The sequence below is a fragment of the Tupaia chinensis genome, unplaced genomic scaffold (genome assembly GCF_000334495.1).
Source record: "Tupaia chinensis unplaced genomic scaffold, TupChi_1.0 Scaffold000434_1, whole genome shotgun sequence".
Taxonomy (NCBI): Eukaryota; Metazoa; Chordata; class Mammalia; order Scandentia; family Tupaiidae; genus Tupaia; species Tupaia belangeri.
The window spans coordinates 76628-85817 of record NW_006159939.1 but is presented as its reverse complement, the minus strand read 5'-3'; the positions used below and the strand labels follow the sequence as shown (position 1 = coordinate 85817).

At 38.8% G+C, this 9190-nt stretch overlaps 1 pseudogene; it reads right to left on the bottom strand.

The window, feature by feature from the left end:
- Window positions 1-2677: 2677 nt before the first annotated feature.
- Window positions 2678-7494, bottom strand: LOC102483534 (translation machinery-associated protein 16 pseudogene; annotated as a pseudogene).
- Window positions 7495-9190: the final 1696 nt, after the last annotated feature.

Sequence of the window (9190 nt, the reverse complement as noted above, 5' to 3'; positions counted from 1 at the left end):
TGAAAAGTTGAACCTTGGAAGATCGGTTAGAGTATTTAATAGTTGGCTAAAACTGTGTGCCCTTACATTTATCAACTCCAGCCAGTTACAAAGCACCTACATTTTTTTTTAAGCAAAAGGGGATCTCAGAGGACTTCTACCTACCCCAACATTTGAATTTTCCAAGTGAGAAAAATAGGTTGGGGGGCCAGCGGTGGTGTGATGTTTGGGGCAGCTGGTTGCATATAGCCAACTGCGTGGTTCAAGTTCTGGACGTGGTGTCTTGAAGAACACATTGGGTGTGTGTGCATGCCCAGGATCCCAAGAGGAGGGTGGGAGAGAGGGGATTGGTGTGTGATCATCCCCTTCCCCGTGGGTGATTATTTTACTTTCTCTCTCTCTGTCTCTCTGCCGCTCTCCAGCAAGTGCACACAACCTACAGCAAAAATTTTACAAAGTAAAAATAAATTTAAAAAAGAAAGTAAAAAAAAAAAAAAAGAAAAGAAAAAGAAGACTCAAAGAATAAATTGACTTATCCAAGGCACATAGAATTGACAACAGTTATTTATCTAAATATTCAAGAGTATTTATTTATTGAGTACCTACAACTAGTTTCACAATTTTAAGTTGTTAATTTCTCACATTTGACATCTCAGAAATCAAGATGACTCTTAGAGTTGCTGTCTGCCCCACGTTGTCTGCCTGTTAGCGTCAAAACCTAATGAGCCAATGTCTGAGGAGGAAGATGAAGTGCAGCTTCACCAACATTTTTTTTTAAGCTTAGACCAGATAAAATAGTTTTTATTCTCTCTACTGTAATTTATGACTCAGTTTTTGCAGTCATTTTGAGATAAACATGAACCAGAGAGAAGGAAAGGAACATTCCAATGACTAAAGAGATACTAACTTTTTTTCTGAGGTTTTTGCTATAGTGCACGTGAGCTCACCAGAAAGACAGAGAAACAGAGAGACAGAAAGCGAGAAATCCCCCCCACACACACCCCCACCAAGGGGCATGGCCACACTGCAATCCCTTCTCCTCCATTCTCCTTTTGGGATCTTGGGCATACACGCACATGTACCCAGTGTGAGTTTAAACCACCGGGTCTGGGACTTGAACTGTGATTGACTACATGAGAGTTCAGTGACATAGACATTACGCCAACTGCTGGTCCCGATGTTAACTTCTTATGTCATCATAACCACACTTTCACAGATCACTAAAGCTAATTAGCTCAATTATAGCACCAAAAATTAAACAATTAGAACCTAAGTGAAATTATAAAAATAAACTTTATTTCTTAATTTCAGAAGTGAAGTTATAACACTTTAAATAAACTATTAACAAGACTTGGTTGATATTGAATTAACCTCATACAGCCTTGCTGTTTCGTTCTTTTCCTGAAAATCTCCAAACACACTTGAATTGCTTTCTTCAAAAATAAACTAAGGGAGGGACCAGAAGTTAGCATAATGGTTATGTTGCTGGACTCCCATGTAGTCGACTGCGGTTTGAGTCCCGGACCTGGTGGCTTAAACTCACACTGGGCACATGTGCGTGCATACCCAAGATCCTGAGAGGAGAATGGAGGAGAAGGGATTGCAGTGTGGCCAACCCCCCCCCCGGGGGGGGGGGGGGTGATTTCTCGCTTTCTGTCTCTCTTTCTGGCGAGCACACGCACCCTATAGGAAAAAACCTCTACAAATAATAATAATAATTTTTAAAAAAATAAACTAAGGGGGGACCAGCAGTTAGCGTAATGGCTATGTCACTGTACTCCCACGTAGATGACCGCGGTTCTAGTCCTGGTGGCTTAAACTCACGCCGGGTGCGTGTGCATGTATGCCCAAGATCCCGAGAGGAGAATGGAGGGGAAGGGATTGTGGCATGGCCATCCCCCATGGGGGGTGATTTCTTGCTTTCAGTCTCTCTATCTCTCTCTGTCTGTCTGGCGAGCGCACATGCCCTATAGCAAAAACCTCTCCAAAAAAAGAGAAAAAAATTTTAAAAATAAACGAAAGGTACTTACATTTAATAAATTCTGTGAAAAATAAATTCCTTAACGTTCATGTTTTCAGGATACTTGAAATATTAAGTTATTTTGTATGTCAACTTAAGCTATCTCCTAGAAGGCAAAATAACACTAATAAAGGTGTCAGTTCTCTGATCTTCTGTCCCCACAAATAAAACCTTCCACTTTTCACAATGAGGAAGCGGAAAATATACAATCATACGAGGCTAACTTGAAATCAATTTATTTATCCCCTTTGACATAAGATTAAGAAAGCAACGTAATAGTCCCTTTTGTTAAAACCATGTAACCCTGGCTGAGAGACAACGATACTGTACAATCCATTGGTGTCTATCAATTCCATATCATTGCCCCCAATGATATAAAAAAATAAAATCTGGCTTAATGTTGAGGGGAAGGAATAGTGTGGCATTATTCTGAAAGACAATCTTAACGCCATCACAGCTGAAGAGGCACCCGAAGGAACTTTTTAGAAAGTGTCCACTTTCCAAAATGCAAGGTCAGGCAACTCTAAGCAGGTACACCTGAGAAAAAAATCAAAAAATCATTTTTTTGTCTTCACTCATATTGTTCTTCCTCCCTCCAAACACAGAGTCACATTAAAAGGCCTTTGTAGATCACTTCTATGTTAGTGACTTAATGTAAATGAAAAGCAACCTTCATTTCTAAGTAGATGTTGTAGCATGTTTGAAACTACAAATAAGATTCCCATCCCAGAAGAGAACAGTGAGGTGGCAAAGCCTTGGATCTATGCACAAGTACTTGCCCAACTCAATGATTTGACTCTTTAGGCTTTCAGACCATTTATTTTTGACTCGAGTAAAGGCAATTAGTCCACCGCAGTCGTTTTTTTCATCCAAGTCACTGGATTCACCTTTTAGATCCAATTCTTCTCAATCTTTGTCTACTGTTAAAATAGTCTTTGTCTTCTTGCACTTCTTGGAAACTGCATCATTAGCACAAATTTTCCTCGTTTTAATGTTTGGCAGTTTCTTCAGATCAAAATGCCATTCCCCAAATGTTTTCAGATTACTTGCATTTAGGACGTCCAGAAGTTCAAGGCTGTAGCCCTGGTACTGGGGCTGCCTGCAGGCCACCGTCTGCCTGATGACCGTCTCCAGGAACAGTGCTGACGGCCCTGCCTGTCTCTGGTGCTGTTGTGTAACTCACTCTGCTCCAGCTAGCCACTAAATTGGTTTAAATACTTTTTAATTAACTCACAAGCGTCTTTCTTTGAATATCCCCCTTTTGGGGGATTAAAATGACTTTGAAATCACTGCAATCTTTCACCAATAAGGTTTAGACATAAGGCCTTCTCATTCTTCAATATTTTCCTTTTTCTCTTATTTGTGGGCCTCCCTCATAATTTGAGATGCTTTTCTACTATATGGTGGATGACTTTTTTTTCCCTGTCCTGCATTTTTTCCCTTTGGTGCTTTAAGCTGGCAAAGTCCGAAGGCCTCCACGCTCCAGACTGGGGTAACCTCCACGCCACAGCTCCCACTAGTGTTCCCTGCCTTAATACACTTGTGCCCCCCCCCCCATCAACACTCTTGATAAACAGACAATAGTGTGTACAAATTAACAGCAATTGGTAATTTTTCATTGAAAATACTGAAGAATTGAACTCTGAGTGAAAAGTTATTTCAGGAATAGATAATTTGCTTTGGTATTTTCATTTTTAGACTGTACAATGAGATATATGGTAAATCTATGATCTTTCTAAATAAACTTTTAAAAGAGCTCTTTAGAGCCAGCCTTATAGTGTGGCGACTAAGTGCTTTGCAGAGGAAGCTGGATCCCACATAGCTGACCAGGGTTTGAGTCCTGTCCACAGTGGCTTAAAACACATGTCTAGGATTCTGACAGGATGAGGAACTAGAGGAAAAAGAATTGTAGTGTACCCATGCCCCATAGGGGAGTTCTCGCTCTCTCTCTCTCTCCTCTCTCTCTCTCTCTCTCTCTCTCTCTTTCTCTCTCCTCTTCCCTCTCTTTCTCTGACAAGCACATGCACTCTCTGGAAATTAAAAATAAAATAATAAAATAAAATAAAATATAAAATAAGTCCCAGACAAGAAGGCATTGTCCCATAGTGAAAAAGTGGTAATATCTTGCATACCTAAAATGATGGTGCATCTTACAACTGGTATTTTCTTAGATTAGATGAGATGTGGAATATTATCGGTCCCCTTTTAAATGCTAGATATTCGTCAATGAAAAAAGATGGATAGGGGCTGGCAGATGGTGTTGTGGTTAGGGTGCTGGACTCCCCCATGGCTGACCATGTTTCCAGTCCCAGACCGGGCAGCTTGCTTTCTCACTTTCCCTCTCTCTCTTTCTGTGTCTCTCCCTGCTCAAATTAAAATAAATAAATACATACATAAATAAATAACACTAAAGAGTAAAATTAAATGAAACAATTCTTTTTTAAAAAAAAAAAAGAAGAAAAGAAGAAAGATGGTTAAGTCCCCAATGTAAATTCTAGGAGGAAAGGTAAAAGAAACAAACAAGAAAAATACCAAGTAGTGGGTGATAGATACTTGTATGCATAGAGAATTAAAATGAGTCAATGTCAAAGAAAATGACTGGGTGACTTCTTTGGATTACCAAGGTTCTCAGCTTGTGAGGAGACGCCTTCGAACTGAAGAACTAAGAATACTAGAGGAACAGTGAGAGCCAGAGCTGTGAGAGTCTCCCGAACACCAGCATTCTCGCCAACAAACCTTGCCAGCTGACGATCCAGTGATTGTGCCAAAGCCTATTTACAGTTTCTCATTTCTCTTGTGGTGTAATTTTCATTCCAAAGTGAATATGGACTTGACAGGAAACTAATCTTTCATCTAATCATCGTAAGTGGAACTATAACTCTTAGATGGATGGTATTTTATGCAATAAAACACACCCACTTCAGATGCAGCAAATGACCAGGAGAACGAATCATGAAAATTGTTGTGAACTGCACACACAAAAAGAGAGAGAAAAATACTTAAATGTCAGCTTTTTTAACTTTTCAAAACAATGACCAAACTTAAAAAAAAAAAAATAGACAGAACAGTATTAGAATGGAAGACTGTATCCACTGCCACTGGGGGTTTGGGCCAAGGGGTAATTGACCTCACTGGCATTTTATTCTTTTCTCGATTGACTGTTATTTAAATAGCAAGTATTTAAAAACCGGGATTAATGGATAAAAGGATTAACCAAAAGGTTCTTGGCTAGTGACCATAATTTTAAAACATGAGATTCAAATTAGAAAGAGTCCACAAGAGAAATGGTATAACTATAAAAGATCTTAAAATATTGGGAGCAAAGAATAATAAAATGTGAAAACACACAAGGAAATGCCTAGGACAGATTAAAACTTGAGAGCATGATCTTAAAATCATAGCAAGCTAGTAGAGACATAAGCATTAGAGAATTAACTGGTTTTTAGCTTAAAGAGCTTAGAAGTTCATCTTGGGGCCCGCGTGGTGGCACAGCAGTATGGTGCTTTTCAAGTGAAGTTGACTCTGTATGGAAGATCACAGGAGATTCTCCTGTCGACCTGTACACACCAGGCCCCTGTGATCTTGGCTGGCTGGGAAGGTTGCAGGTAGATCACAGCGTGAAACCCTCTTGAGGATGCTTCTCTCTCTCTTTTTCTGTCTTTCACTCTCATGAAAGAATGGAATAAAGTTTTCTTTAAAGTCCATCTTGTAGGACAGCAGGTGACGTGGTGGTTAAGGTGCTGGACACTCCCACATGGCCGACCATGGTTCAAGTCCCAGACCTGGTGGCTTGCTTTCTCACTTTCCCTCTCTCTCTCTGTGTCTCTCTCCGGTCAAATTAAAATGAATGAATGAATAAATAAATAAAATTAAATAAATATTTTTTAATTCCATCTTGGAACATAAATCATTTTAATTTGAAAAAGCTTTCATGGGGCTAGCAGGTGCTATGGTGGTTAAGGTGCTGGACTCCCACGTGGTCTAATGCAGTTAAGTCTGGGACCTGGCAGCTTGCTTTCTCACTTTCTCTCTCTCTCTCTCTCTTGTAAGCACATGTTCCCTATAGCGAATTAAAATAATATAAATAAAATTAAATAAATAATTCCAAAAGAAAGCTTTTGTTCATTTTAAATGTAATAAATATGTACTGTGCACTTATTATATACCAATCTCTGTGCCAATAGTGGTAGAACTCTTTTTAATACACCAGGATAGGCTGAAGTAATATGTAAAATCAGCTGGAAATAAGTTATTAATAGTTAAATACCTAGCCTAGCGGTGGTGGTGCAAATGGTAGGATATCCATGTGCAGGGCTGGAATTCACATGGCAACTGCAGTTAAAATCCCAGACCCCATCAGTCCGAAACATGCCAAACATGTGCACAAGTGCCCAGGAGCTGATGAACTGAAGGACTGGCCAAAGAAGACTGCAGTGCAACTACATCCTGTGGAAAGTGTTCATCTCTCTCTCCCCCTCTCTTATGCACACCCACATACTCTATCATAAATAAAGAAAAAGAAGTTTTAAAAAGGTTACATACCTAAAACTTGAGGGGAAAAGTGGTGCCATGTCTATTCCGTCAAGTATCAAAAAAAAAAAAAAAAAAAAAGAAAGAAAGAAAGAAAAATTGGTCTCTAGTTGAATCCCATTAGGTTACAACCCCTTACATTTGTTCCCTTGGGAGACCAGCAGATGGCATAATGGTTATGTCACTTGACTCACGTAGTTGACCAGGGTTTGAGTCCCATACCCGCCTACTTTAAACTCACATTGGGGGTGTGCATGTACATGCCCAAAATCCTGAGAGAATGGAGGAGAAGGGATTGTGGTGTGGCCATCCCCCCTCGAGTGTGATTTCTCACTTTCAGTCTCTCTGTCTCTCTCTGTGTCTCTCTGTTGAGTGCACATGCTCTCTAAATCTCTCTAAAAAAAATGATTTGTTCACCTGGAACAGGATAAGAATAAATAGATAACAATAAATATGAAGGGCCTTTCCAGAAAATGCCCAAGTGGACAAATATCAAACTACTGAGCCCAGTTGCTCCCCATCTCCTTCAACCCATGACGAGTTGATGCTTCAGCCTCATTTCCATCATTATATCTTCTTTGGCAAATAAGGTGTGCCAAGAGATGGAGGGGAACCTCATAGACCAATAAGTATTTCTAATATCTATACTGGGAGTCAGTAATGACTGAGCACTTTATATCAAAGTAGGGGATTCAGATACTGACCCATTTAAATTCTGAGGAAATTCGTCAAACATGACTGAGTTTGGGAAAAAAAAATTTTTTTCTTCAATTTCAGACAGTGAGAAAGAGATAGGAATGACATCCATAAATAGACCAGTTTCTCTAAATAAACCTAGCAAATACCACCCAAGGCAGACAAGAATAATTTAACTAGGTTACTCTGCTATGAAAACATGTGTGTGTGTGTTTGCATCTGGGGAAAATGGAATAGTTACCTTCATCTTTAGGCCAAAAATAATCCATCCTGTTCCTTCCACCTGATTTCTAGCTGGTTCTTTGAAAGTCTTTTCTCTGAGGATAAAATATTGTTTGTGACTGCAATTCAGAAAGAGAAAAACTTTTCCAACCGTTATAGATACTGGGTCATTATTCATTTTAAGCTTCATCTGTCATTTTCTCCAGGGATCTAATCAATTTTCTTAAACACTGTCAAATAATTTCCTGTCAAAAGAGCATCACTTCTAGGAATACCAACTTTTCCAATTAACCACTTATACTTGAACCTACTTTAAAAACCATCACTGCTTTCACTATATCACCAAACTGGAGGAGTCTTCAAACATATAGTATTTGGTTTTGCTGCACCAGTACACTTTTTACTAATTGATTTAATTAAATTCCACAGGTAAGAGTTAAGTCTGTGAAACACAATAAAATTATTCTACTGTTTAGTAGAGATAAATAAACCAACCTTATTGGATATTCTGAGTCTTTGCCAGACTCATTTTCAAACTCAATAAGTGGATGTGGATTTAAAGCAGTATTTTGGAAATGTTTCTCAATGAATGTTAATTGTGTTACAATAATTAATTGATTGCCCAGAAATTGCATAATTTTATAATTAGTGAAACATTTTCAAACGCATTATATTCTTTTTGTTTTGGAACTCACAAGGACATTGTGAATTAGGACACAGATTGTTTTTCTCATTTTCAAATGAGAAACTGGCATTTAAATGGCTTTTGCCAAACTAAATTGTAATACACAGAAGATCTAGAAATTAAGGCCAGTTTTTCTGACCACTAGTCCAATATTACTTCTGCTGTTTTGATGCCCTAGAATTTCTAAAAATCATTCATTAATGCATTTCTAGGTGTTCTAGGTGTCTGGGATTCTGCTACAAACTGTGGCATAGTTCTGAGGAAAAAATATTGTGAACCTAGAATTATATAATCAGGTAAACTATGCCACTATTTTTTTCTCTTTTCTTGGAGAGGTTTTTGCTATAGGGTGTGTGCACTCGCCAGAAAGACAGAGAGAGACAGAGAAACAGAAAGAGAGAAATCACCCCCGGGGGGATGACCACGCCGCAATCCCTTCTCTTCCATTCTCTTCTCAGGATCTTGGGCACGCACGCACACACGCCCAGTGTGAGTTTAAGCCACCAGGTCCAGGACTAGAACCGCAGTCGGCTACATGGGAGTCCAGCAACATAGCCATTACGCTAACTGCTGGTTCCAACTATACCACTATTGAAGGTGAAATAAAGACATACATTTTTGATACATTTAGAACCTGAATAAACTGACTTTTAATAAATATGCTTGATAGGCAAGAAGGAAAAAGAACCCAGAAACAAAGACTGGAAAGATAACAAATAATCAACAGACATCAGAAAAATACATTGGTAATCCAAATATGTACACTCTAAAAACACCCACAACTTGTGTATGTTTTAAAATGTTATTAAAGTCATATACAACATAGACAGACATTGAGTCCTTGCTTATTTGGGAGGAAGATAAAGGCAGCTGAAGTTAAAACTTGTTAGATAAATAAAACTGTAAAAACAAATGGAATGAGGTAGGTTAAAGGGTACAGAGTTCCAGTTGTGTAGAATGAATAAATGTAGAGATGGAATGTACAGCATAAGGGCTACAGTTTAAAATACTCTATTGCGGGGAACCAAACATAGCCGTAATGGCGTAATGGCTATGTC